The sequence below is a fragment of the Taudactylus pleione genome, unplaced genomic scaffold, assembly GCF_031769625.1.
Source record: "Taudactylus pleione unplaced genomic scaffold, aTauple2 ptg003455l, whole genome shotgun sequence".
Classification (NCBI taxonomy): domain Eukaryota; kingdom Metazoa; phylum Chordata; class Amphibia; order Anura; family Myobatrachidae; genus Taudactylus; species Taudactylus pleione.
Window position 1 is genome coordinate 1,036,760 of NW_028287806.1, and position 13,617 is coordinate 1,050,376.

General features: G+C 42.9%; 1 pseudogene; it reads left to right on the forward strand.

The window, feature by feature from the left end:
- The first annotated feature begins 1,148 nt into the window (after positions 1–1,148).
- Positions 1,149–12,298, forward strand: LOC148430700 (uncharacterized; annotated as a pseudogene).
- The last annotated feature ends 1,319 nt before the right edge of the window (positions 12,299–13,617 follow it).

Sequence of the window (13,617 nt, forward strand, 5' to 3'; positions counted from 1 at the left end):
AACTTGCACTTTTTGTTCACAAGGGAATCTATCTAGTGCCTATCTACAGTATATTATATATTGTCACTGTGTATAAGGGCAGATACAGTGTAGTATATTATATATTGTCACTGTGTATAAGGACAGATACAGTGTAGTATATTATATATTGTCACTGTGTATAAGGGCAGATACAGTGTAGTTTCAAGTTTATTTGTTAAAAAATACTGTGTTGTGTCTGTCGGCATGAGCTGCACCCCAATAGAAGACTATTTTCCTGGTATAAATTAATATAAAATAAAGAAAGGTATTTTTTTCTGATGTCTAAAAAAAACTGCAGCCTCTTCTATTTCAATTTAAATTATATTTTTCAAAACGTGCGAGTCACAGTATATATTACTGATCTTATTGTGTGTGGTGGTATCCCCGTCATCTTACCCCAAAATATTTTTTGCAAATAAGTCATTTTTGTTATTCTGCTGTGTAAAAAAAATTATCAAACTTTTATAAACTAAATAAAAAAATTATTAGTGTGTTTTTAGATGCATTATATTTTAGTGTACTTAGTGGGGCCAAACACTTTCAGGCATCTTCTGTAACCTTGCAAGTAACTCCTTCTCACTCTGAGTCTAGAGGGGTCACCTTTCAAACAGGAAAATTGGTGCTCAAAAAGGACATTAAGGCTGAAGAACAAACTATGTACTCACATTTACAGATCCCTGAGGAGAATCCACAAGTGCAATGGTGAGTATGACATTCCTGATACTGTAACCATAGAGAGGCCTCTTTCCACCATTTCTGAACCCTCTGCAAATTTGATGATGAAAATTAGTAAAAGTCATGATGGTGACATAGAAATTGGGGATGCTACTGTGGAAGTGCAACAGGATGAGGGGGATATTTGGGTATCTGACACTAATGACAATGATGATGATGAATGTGTTGGACAAGAAGAAGTTGATAAAATTCAGGAGGTGGATGTTGATTGTGTCAAAGTAAGTCAGCCACCAGTGACAACACTTCATGAAGGTCATTGGCACGCCTGGGCATAAGACCAAAAAAGCCCCCTCTTCTGTATGGAATTATTTTTACCCAAATCGTGACATTTGTCAAGCCATCTGGGCCAGGGTGAGGAACTGGACAGGAACCATTTGCAAGACATCACTAAAATGACTTTAAAATGAGAGGTAATAATCATGGGAGACTTTAATCTACCAGATGTAAATTGGGAGGGCTCTTTTGCAAGTTCCACTAGAAGTCGGGACTTCCTAAATGCCTTGCAGGGAGCATCCCTCAAGCAACTGGTGAGGGAGCCGACTCGCAAAGATGCTATACTAGACATCATACTCACAAATGGTCATAGGATATCAGATGCAAGTGTTGGAGAGAACCTTGGATCCAGTGACCATCAAGCAATATGGTTTAGTATAAATACAGGGTTTGACTCATGCCACACAGACACAAAGGTGTTAGATTTTAGGAAGGCTGATTTTACAGAGATTGGGAGATGTGTAATCAATTCATTGGCAGATTAGAGGAACTTGGAAGGAATGCAGGAGAGGTAGGAAAAATTAAAAATTGCAATACTGAAGCAACAGATGTTTGTATAAAAAGGGTTACAAAAGGAACATGGAAAACAGAAGTATCAACTAGTGTGAAAGCAAAAAAGAGGGCATTTAGGAAATATAAACAGACTCAGCATAATGAAGACAAAGAGCTGTATCTTGTCAGAAGGAAGGAGACCAAGAAGGTGATCAGATGTGCAAAGGCACAGGCTGAAGAGAAAATGGCCCTGTCAGTAAGTAATGGGGCCAAACAAATGTTTAAGTATGTATATGAAAGAAGAAAATCAAATGGAATAATAGGAATGAAGACAGACAGAGTCTTGTGGATGGAGACAAGGTCATAGTAGATCATCTAAATGTTTATTTTTGCTCGGTATTCACTGCAGAAGGAGATTGAAAGGAGACACAGTTACATTGCAAGGATATACATGAGGTATATACAAGTATACTTACAGAGGAAAAGGTCCTAACAGAACTGACACAACTGAAATTGGACAAATCAAAGGGGCCAGATGGGATACATCCAAGGATACTAAATGAGCTTAAAGGGGTCCTGGTAACAACATTAACAGAATTATTCAATCAGTCACTAGCTACTGGAGTAATTCCAGAGGACTGGAAAAGAGTAAATGTTGTCCCACTGCACAAAAGTGGAAGCAAGGAAGAGGCCAGTAACTACCGACCAGTGACTACCGACCAGTGACTACTGACCAGTGACCTGACATCAGTAGTAGGGAAAGTAATGGAATCACTATTAAAAGAAAGACTTGTCGAACATCTCAAATCCAACAATTTACAGGATCCCAAACAGCATGGGTTTACTATGTGGAGATCATGTCAAACAAATCTTATTAATTTTTTTGACTGTGTGACTAAAGTAATAGATCAAAGGGGGTCGTAGATGTAGCTTATCTAGACTTTAGTAAGGGTTTTCACACAGTCCCATATCGCAGTCTAATAAATAAACTTGAAAACCTGGGACTGGATTCTAAGATGGTTAAATGGATAAGAATCTTGGTTGCAGAATAGGAAACATAGAGTTGTAGTAAATTCAGTGCAGTCTCAGGAAGGAATTGTGACAAGTGGTATACCCCAAGGTTCTGTACTTCAACCAGTGCTTTTTAATATCTTTGTTGGTGACATTGCAAATGGTATTCTAGGGAAAGTATGCCTTTTTGCAGATGGCACAAAAATATGCAGCAGGGTAGACACACTTGGAGGGGTAAGACAAATGATGGCGCATCTAGCTAGACTAGAGGAATGGCAACTAAAATGGTGCATGGCCATCATCACAGAACTTACCAGGAAAGACTAAGAGATCTCAATATGTGTAGCCTGGAGCAGAGAAGGGAAAGGGGGGACATGATAGAAACTTTTAAATATATCAGGGGATATAATAAGCTGCAGGAAGGAGACATTTTTCAAAAGAAGAGAAGTACTAAAACACGAGGACATGCCCTGACACTGGGGGGTGGTAGATTCAGAAGAAATTTGAGAAAAATTACTTCACAGAAAGGGTAGTAGATAAGTGGAATAACCCCCATCAGAGGTGGTAGAAGCTAAGACAGTAGAACAATTTAAACATACATGGGATAGACATAAGAATATCCTTACAAAGAACTTGTCATAATTGGTGTTTGAGAGTTACCTGACTCAGGTGTTGAACTGGATTAAGCAGAGACTGGAACCATGGTAGATGTAAATAGCTCTGTTTGCATATGAATTGTTTGGCAGTGAGAACTACCTTTGATGACAAATGACAAAAACAGGAAACCCGTAACGTTGAAGTGGAACCAGCAGAAAACTTGGGGGAACTGGACTGGGACCGGCAGGAAGGCCAGATGAGCTGGATGGGATACCAGTAGGTAGGCTTGCTGAATTGGACTGTGAATCAGTAAGATTTCAAGATGCACCAGGTTTAGCTATTAGCACGATTGCTGAATGAACTGATCAGGAACCAGCAGGATTTCCGGATGCACCAGGTATAACTATTAGCAGGATTGCTGAATTAACTGGTCTTGGAACCAGCAGGATTTCTGGATGTGCCACGTATAAGCTACCAGCAGGATTACTGGATGAACTGGTCTGGGAACCAGTAGGATTTCTGGATATGCCAGGTATAGCGGTTAGCAGGATTTCTGGATGAACTGGTCTGAGAACCAGCAGGATTTATGGATATGCCAGGTATAAGCTACCACCAGGATTACTGGATGAACTGGTCTGGGAACCAGTAGGATTTCTGGATACGCCAGGTAGAGCTGTAAGCAGGTTTACTGGATGAACTGGTCTGGGAACCAGCAGGATTTCTGGATGCAACAGGTATAGGCTACCAGCAGGATTACTAGATGAACTGGTCTGAGAACCAGCAGGATTTCTGGATGTGCCAGGTATTGCTGTCAGCAAGACTACTGGATAAACTGGTCTGGGAATCAGCGGGAGCCTGGGATACACTTGTACACAGGGAGACAGGAGAATCACAAACTGTTCACCACGGGAAGTAACGAGATGCTCAGGCCCTGAAGGCTATTAGAGGAGGATGTTCATACCCTGGGTCTCACTGGAATTGGTGGACACAGTCAGGTGGTCTGGCAGTAGCATTCTGAGTGGTGGAGGGCACAACATGCAGAGGAAGCAAACATATCTGCAGTACTGAGAGTCAGAACTACACCTGTGATTCCAATCAAGACTAGCAGTGTTCATAGGCAGGAAAGGACCCAGGTGAAATATCACTGTGGAAAGGAGAGCACAGTCCAAATGCATACACAGAAGTGTTGCAAACAGCATGATCTGGACAGATCTCCCATGCGAATTACACATACAGATCCATGGGACAGTTGGCAGGGGTAAGTCATAAGGCAAAAGGTAAAAAACTAGCCAGGGCCGTGACAGTACCCCCCTCTTTATGGGTGGACTCTGAACACCAAAATAAATACATAAGAGAACACAAAAATATTTGACACCAGAAAAACTGAAAAACTTTCTTCCAAACATGACATTCCAGGAGTTTCAAACACAGGGGCACCATAACTCTTGAAAACATCTCTTCAGACATCTTCCCAATTCTCATATTTTATTGGGATATCTGGAGTGGAAATTCTTCAAAGGACATAGTTCAAGATCTTCGTCAATTTGTTGCTGCGACAACGTTTTGTGCCAACCAACAGACATGGAATCTCTGGTAACTCCTGTGGAAATACGCGACTGGGAAGGACAGGGTCAAATGACAAATGGTCTTCAGGGAATGGAGTATTATCATGTGCATGATTGAACTCAGATTCACAGTCAGTATCTAAAAGTTGAATGGAAGAATTAGTATGACTTGAAAACTGATAGGACTCCTGGGAGGAACTAAGTGAAACATGACCAATTTTGATGGTGTTAGATGGTTGGTTCCTAAAAGTTCCCTGAGACTTCTTCTCACAGAGCAATTTATTCTGTACCATACAAGCAGCATATTGAAGCCTAACATCAGAGGGTGACCACCTCTCACTAGAAACTTTGTCAGAGCCAGTATTTTGGGAGGTACAGTATTATGAAGGGGACAAGGAGGTGGGCGCACATCTCATGTTCAGTGATGCCGATTCTATAGTGCTGCTTTCCTTGGATGCTTGGAATTCAGCATGCTGTCCCTTGAAAACTTGACCTTGTTCAGACTTCAGGGGAGTGGAGAACTGAGCAGAGGAAGAATTCTTGGTAGAGCAAACAGACTGCTTGGACAAAATTTTGGAACTAGGAACTTCGCTAGAATTTTGTTTTACAGAGTTAGGACCAAATTATTTGATAACAGCTTCACTGAAAGTCTTTATATTTAGAAGCATTGGATCATTAGACTCGATGACAGGATTGGCCCAGTCCAACACCTTACCTTTAAAGGAAAGGAAAAGGAACTTAACGATGTTGGTAGGGGTGATACCAAAAGTTGGATCTGCTTCCATGATGGCAGAGTATTGCTTCATTAATGCATAGTATTGCAATAAGTCCCTATCAAAATAAATGCATGCTGGGGTATCTAAGGAATCCTGTGTGTTCGAGGATTGTGGAGCACATTCAGGTGCAGGGCTGGAGGAAACTTGAAGATGCTCTGATTGATGGGGGGTCGAAATAACTGAAGCTGACAGATGTCCAGAATTTGGACCAATTGATGAAACTGGAAGGGGTCCAGAGGAGCTAGAGACAGTAGCATCAACAATCACAGTCGAGAACAGACTACAGAGATTGTCGTCCACTGGAACAATATTCTTTAGAGATGCTGAACAGGACCCATGATCTGAATTAGTAGTACAAGACACACCGCCCTGGGAACTGGAACCTGAAACCCAATCCTGGGGTACGAGACTTGACACCCCCTCCTGGGGTGCAGAACTCAATCCCTCTCCTGGGATGCAAAACTTGTATTCCCCTCCTGGGATACATACTAGGAACCCCCTCCTGGTGCATGAGCCTTGAAATCCTCTCATGGGGAACAGAACTTGAAACCACCTCTTGTGGTATAAGACTTGAGACCCCCTCCTGGGGTGCGAGACTTGAGATCCCCTCCTGCGGTGCAAGACATGACACCCCCTCCTGGGGTGTGAGACATGAGACCCCCTCCTGGGGTCCGAGACTTGAGACCCCCTCCTGGGGTGCAAGACTTGAGATCCCCTCCTGGGGTGTGAGACTTGAGAACCCCTCCTGGGGTGCAAGACATGAGACCCCATCCTGGGGTGCGAGACATGAGACCCCATCCTGAGGTGCGAGACTTGAGACACCCTCCTGGGGTTCGAGACTTGAGACCACCCTCCTGGGGTGCGAGACTTGAGACCCCCTCCTGGGGTGCGAGACTTGAGACTCCCTCCTGGGGTGCGAGACTTGAGACCCCCTCCTGGGGTACGAGACTTGAAACCCCCTCCTGGGGTACGAGACTTGAAACCCCCTCCTGGGGTACGAGACTTGAAACCCCCTCCTGGGGTAAGAGACTTGAAACCCTTTCCTGGGGTGCAAAACTTGAGAACCCCTCCTGGGGTGTGAGACTTGAGACCCTCTCCTGGGCTGTGAAACTTCAAATTCCCTTCTGGGGTGTGAGACTTGAGAACCCCTCCTGGGGTAAGAAACACGTGACCCCTCCTAAGGCTGCGGATTTGGAGACCCCTCCTGGGATCAGTGATTTAGACACCGGGTAACTTCAATGTCTCATTTTACTTGCTATGGAAGAATCTTTGGTTCTTAGGGATTTCAAGGCAGAGTTTTTAGTTGAGTCAGGGTCAGCACTAAGAAACTCGGGAATGGTCCAAAAAATGTTGATGAGTAGTGCTTGTAGCTGTTCCAGCAGTTGATGGAAGGTAGTTAGGGGTTTACATGTGATTTCAATATCATTTATCCGACTAGTAAGAATTTACAGAAGCTGTAGCACTTGATGCTGTACCTGTGAATCCAAGCAAGTGACCAGGTTACGGACAGCAAAATGTCCAGTATTGTGTGCTTGATCCGCCACAATTGGTAGGCCTGAGCATACTGTCATGATTAGTGTTTGAGAGTTTAATGACTCAGGTGTTGAACTGGTTTCAGCAGAGACCGGCTTGACTGGAACCATGGTAGATGTAAATAGCTCTGTTTGCATATGAATTGTTTGGCAGAGAGAACTACCTTTGATGACGAATGACAAAAATAGGAAACCCATAACGTTGAAGTGGAGCAAGTAGAAAACTTGGAGGAACCGGACTAGGACAGGCAGGAAGGCCCGCTGAGCTGGACGGGATATCAGTAGGTAGGCTTGCTGAATTGGACTGTGAACCAGTAAGATTTCCAGATGTGCCAGGTATAGCTATTAGCAGGATTGCTGAATGAACTGGTCAAGAACCAGCAGGATTTCCAGATGCACCAGGTATAACTATTAGCAGGATTGCTGAATGAACTGGTCTGGGAACCGGCAGGATTTCTGGATACACCAGGTATAGCTGTTAGCAGGGTTACTGGATGAACTGGTCTGGGAACCACCAGGATTTCTGTATGCACCAGGTATAAGCTACCAGTAGGATTAGTGGATGAACTGGTCTGGGAACCAGCAGGATTTATGGATACGCCAGGTATAGCTGTAAGCAGGATTACTAGATGAACTGGTCTGAGAACCAGCAGGATTTCTGGATGAACCAGGTATAGGCTACCAGCAGGATTACTGGATTAACTGGTTTGAACACCAGTTGAGTACTTGCATTCTCTGGGCAGCAATTTCCAGCTACAATAGAGTATAGGTTTCTCCTCCCATCTACCTTCTGGGAAAGGACTGATCCTAAGCCTGTCCCAGAGGCATCAGTCTGCAACACAAACTGCTTCTTAAAGTCAGGAGCTTGCAAAACAGGCTCTACCCACAAGGCTCGTCTTAAATCCTGCCAAGCAGTCTCTGCTGCCCTAGACCATATTATCTGGTCTGAGGATTGTTTCTTAAGGCACTCAGTCAGTGGAGCCGCCCTATGAATCTGTAATAACTCACCAGACCAAGGAATGTTCTGAGTTGTGATTTACATTTGGGTTTAGGTCAGGTGAGGACTGCTTCCACCTTACTGGGCTGAGGTTTAACCTGCCCTCTGCCTAAGATGTATCCCAAGTATTTCACCTCCACCATTCCAATGGTGGATTTCTCAGGGTTAGTGGTAAACCTCTGTGCCCTTAAAGACTGTAACACTGCTTCTACCCTTGGATGGTGTGACTCCCAGTCAGAGCTAAAGATGATGATGTTTAAATATGCAGCTGCATACTCCTTGTTGGGCTGCAGTGACTTATTCATAGCCCTCTGGAAAGTTGCTGGGGCTCCATGCAAACCAAAAGGCAGCATTTTATACAGGAACAAGCCCTCTGGGGTAGAGAAGGATGTTTTTGCTTTAGCATCTTCAGTAAAAGGAATCTGCCAATACCCTTTAGTCAAATTAAGAGTGGTGAGAGACTGGCTTTTTAATTTATTTCTAGGTTCTCCGTCAGCTTGTCAACCCAGGGCATAGGGTAGGAATCAAACTGAGAAACTTTATTTAACTTGTGAAAGTCATTACACAATCTTAAATTCCCCAAGGTTTACACACTAAGACAATGGGGTTCTATCCTTTCACTGTTTGTCTCCTCTATGACCCTCAAGTGCAGCATTTCTTCCACCTCTCGTTTTACTGCTGCCTGTTTTGCCTCAGGTATGAGATAGGGTCTCTGTTTTATTATCACCCCAGGAGGAGTAACAATATCATGCTGTATGATTTGGGTCTTTCCCGGAATAGCAGAGCATACATCTTGGTTTCATGCTACTAAGCTCACCTTCCTGTTTTTGGCTAAGACCGAGGGTGACCTCAATGGGTACCTGACAGTCTGGGGTTTTCTTTGCCACTAAAGAGGGCTGACTGGCACTTTCTTACCAAGGTTTTAATAGATCTACATGGTAAATTTGTGCCTCCTTTCTTCTACCCTCCTGTCGTACCCTGTAGTTTACAGGTCCCACTGATCTCATGAGGGCCTCGCCATTGAGCATACATTTTGATTCAAGTAGTACCTTTTCTCCTCGTTTGAAAGACTGGTTGACTGTTGTAATGTTGTAATTGAATTTCTGACGCTGTTGAGCTCTGTAAATAAGTTCATTCAGCAGTGGTGCAATCTGCCTTAACCGTCCATACAATTGGGACACAAACTGAACAATATTAGGATCTTGGAATGACTGTTTATCCCACCCTTTCTTTAACACATCTACAATCCCTCTACGTTGCCTCCCATAGAGCAGTTTCAAGGGACTGAACCCTATGGAGGATTAGGGCACCTCTTGAACTGCAAACATCAAATAAAGCAGGAGTAAATCCCAATCTTGCTTTTCTTGTGACACCACTGTCTTTACCATCTGTTTAAGGGTCTGGTTAAAGCCTTCTACTAGGCCATGTGTTTGCGGGTGATAAACCGAGGTAGTAATCCTATCTACCGTTAACAGTCGGCACAAATCTTTCATTAATTTAGATACAAAAGGGGTACAGATGGGTAAATAGCACCAATAACATCTGGGCAATAGTGTTAGATTTCATATTACGTAGTGGTATGGCCCCCGGGTACCTTGTGGCATAATCTACCACCACTAATATGTATTGATGCCCACAAGCAGATTTTTCCACCGGCCCTATTAGATCCATACAAATTCTCTCAAAAGGTACAGAAATGACAGGGAGGGTGACCAAGGGTGCCAGAAACCCTGGCTGGGGTGCTGTCTTCTGACACACTGAACATTCCTCACAATATATTTTTACTGCTGCATGAATGCCTGGCCAAAAGAATCTTAACTGAATATGCTGGAGAGTTTTCTCCTCCCCTAAATGGCCACCCCACAATTGTCTATGAGCCGCCCTCAACTACAACTGCTCGTGTTTCCAAGGAACCAACAATTGGTCTACTCTCTTACCCTGAAAATATGTTACACAAATAAAACAAATAATTTTTCAATACAAAGTATGGTACACCTTCTGTTGGTAAAGCCGTAATTACTTTGCCATCAACTTCTACAACATTTTCAAATGTCTTTATCAAGTTCCCATCATTCTGTTGGTCTTGGTCAAAGTCTTATAAAGATACTTCCTTGCCAATGGGAATCCACTCTGCCTCGGTCTCACTCCCCTCCTGCTGCTCACTGGCCAAGGAGAGTGTTACAACCACCAAACTTTGGGATACTGCAGAGCTTGGCTCTTGGGACACCTTTGGCGTGGTCTGTCTGCTGTCATCATTCCAAGTAACCACCTCTTGTAGTAATGGAAAGTCTTGACCAAGGCTCAATGGGTAGGGTGGTCTGGCAGCTATCACCTTCAGAGATCACCCTTATATCACTATTGGGAAATGCACTCGGGGGCATTCTTCTACATCTCCATGTACACATATAATCTTTAGCGTGGGTAGCACCTGATTGGCCCTGGGTGGAACCAGGTTGGCAGAGATGATGGTTATTTTGCTGCCAGTATCCACTAAGACCCAAACCTCCTGGCCTTCCACTCGCACCATCAATGAAACAAGGTGGTTTCCACCAGAGAAGTGCTTCCAGCAGCCATGCTGACCACTGGTCAACTTGTTTTTCCAGCACTGCAGTCCTTCAACTTGCCCTGCTTTGGGCAGTCCTGGCGCATATGACAGGGCTCGCTGCAGTCAAAACACACAGCTGGAGGTGGGTTGTTTGCTTTAAGAACTGAGACCTGGGTTCTGGGGTTAGGTAATGGCTAAAAACCCCGTTTGGCCAACTTCCCAAGAGTCAGGTACCATTCAATCACCACTGCTAACTCCTCAAACATTTGAGGATCAGCCTGTAGAGCCCACTGTTGTACCACATGATCTAATACTCATACAGCATGGTCCAAAGCCACCATCGCTACTATATGCTAAGCCAAGTTTTTCTCCGGCTGCAACCATGCCTTACTCAGTTGGGCTAATTTGGACAGCTGGGCCCTTGGAAGCTCAGACAAGTTCAGTTGCCATTCCTGAAACTCCTGAGCTTTGCTGGGGCCTGTCACTTCAACACTGCTGAGTATGGCCTTTTTTAGGTGAGGATAGGAGTTTGCCTCTGCCAGAGCCAAATCAACATATGCTCTCTAAGGTTCCCCTGTGAGACAGGGAGCAAGTCTGGCAGCCCAGTCCTCCTTGGGCCATATTAAACATGCAGCAGTATTCTCAAAAGTGCACAGAAAAGATTCAGCATCATCAGACGAAGTAAGCTACTGTAACATCTCTCGCTTATACCCACCTTTCCTCATTTCAGTTAATTATGTATGTAATAACTGAATTTGAGTTTGTTGACCCTGAATCAAAAAATGTGCTGTCCTTGCACCTGTGCTTGCTGCCCTGCTGCTAGTTCAGAAAAACTTTTCAAAAGCTCCTCCATATTACACTGCTTTTCCACTTTGTGGATAAATATAGCTGGCTTCATTAACTCTCTCTTGCAAGCCAGATTCCCAGCAATCTATATAAGCTGGCTTCCCTTAAACCTGCACTACATCCCCTGGGCTCCCAGCCCCATATACAGGAATTAAGCAGTTTTATATTGTGCACAATTTGCATAGACACATGGACAGATTATTTTGGAGGGTTCGGAAGGTTTGTGCTCAAAGGCTATGTTAAAGAATTAGAGCCTCTAGCTGCTCGGCACTTGGAGGGTATTCTTAGGTAATAAGTAATATAAAACACACATGGGTATTTTAGACTCGAGAATATCATGAATAGATAGGGCTAATATACTACTAACCGATCTGAACAACCAAAACTTACTGAATCCTGCCAACGACACATTTTGCCAGACCTTCATTAAACTAGAGAAGCTTTTGGAAAAAGAAACCAAACTATGGTGGGATAAACAAGTCATACAGTGGTATATCATACAAAACATCATACCGAAGGGTTTAAAGATAAAAAAGAAGTCCACACACAATAGTGACAATATTAAATTCACCGAACAGTGGGACAATATATTGCATGATTGTTCAATACTATTAATGAAACTGATTGTAACAGAGAGGGAATCTGAGTTAGAAGTTATAGGGAATGAGATTCGCAAGCTTGACACTATTCTAGAACCATACAAAAAAGACAAGGAATATCAGACATTGGAACAAGTTGTCAAACAGAGATTAGACAGAGAGGAGGAACACATTATCAATACAAAAAAAACTACAATAGTAAGAGAAAAATTTGGTTTAAAAGGGACACATAGGAGCACTCCTGGAAATAGTTTTAAAAAAGCAAAAACTAAACAATCAAAAAAATCTAAGAAATCTCATGATAAATAAGACAAAAAACAACCGAGTACAGAACTAACAGTAACAGCCAATCAACATCTTAACCACAGAAAGAAAAAAGACCCTGGGACATCATCATATAAGAATATAATCTAACATACCAGCAGTTTATGACGTGCCTACACACTAAACCGTTAGAAAATGATCAAGATATTGACTTACTGAATCTCAGCACTTACAGTGGGGAAGTTTCAGACGAATTCTCTATTCACTCCATTAAAGATCCAAGTTCAGGCGTAGACGACTACACACATATTGCTAGACAATCTTTTGAAAGAGACTGGAGGGACTCTTTAGGCAATTTAGGAATATGTGTGGAAGACCCTAACCAAACAGCCACCCCCCAAATAAACATTGACACATCAGAATCATTAATTAGTGCGATACAAGAAGACTTATCATCTACAAAAAAATAGGGGGACACTTTCTTAGAATTGGGGACGCAAATACCTGTTCTGAAGAACAGAATGCAGTTATCACAAAAAAGATAACTAAACACGGTAGAAGAGGGTGTAGAGGAGGACAAAGCAAACCCCAAAAAAACAAGACAGAAGAGTTAATTATTCTGAAGACCATCAATCAATAGGAATATTCAATTTAAGCACCAAAATGTTAACAGAACCCCAAACTTCTGTATTGAGCAGAGGTTTGAGGTTTGCACCTGATAACAAACTAGACAAATTTTCCACATACTTGGATCTCAAGAATTTTACGAGAAAACTTAGTTTGAAGAAGTATTTCATGGACAAACCATTAAGGAATTCACATATTCCCACGGTAGACAATTACAAACACACGACACTGAGACCCCAGTCACAATTCAATCCCACTTTTATGAAGGGACATTATATACACACTTTTGAAAAAGCCATGATGAAAGATATAGAAAAAATTAAATCACAACCTATGCATACCAAGCCTAATCTGACAAGAGCAGAACGTACAGCTCTCACTGATTTAAGGAATGACACAAATTTGGTTATCAAACCAGCTGATAAGGGGGGAGGGATTGTTCTGCTTGACAAGGTAGACTACACACAAGAAGCATTATGGAATCTGGGGGACAAACATACCTATACCAGACTCAAAGGAGACCCCACCAAACAATATCACAAAGAATTGTGTAAACTCCTCAGGGAGGGGTTTGATATCGGAATTTTAAGGAAACATGAATTCAATTTCCTTAATATAGCCCATCCAATAATTCTGGTATTTTACTACCTCCCCAAACCACATAAGGATGCGGTGTACCCACCAGGAAGGCCCATCACATCTGGGATTAATTCCCTGACATCAGCTTTGTCTGAATA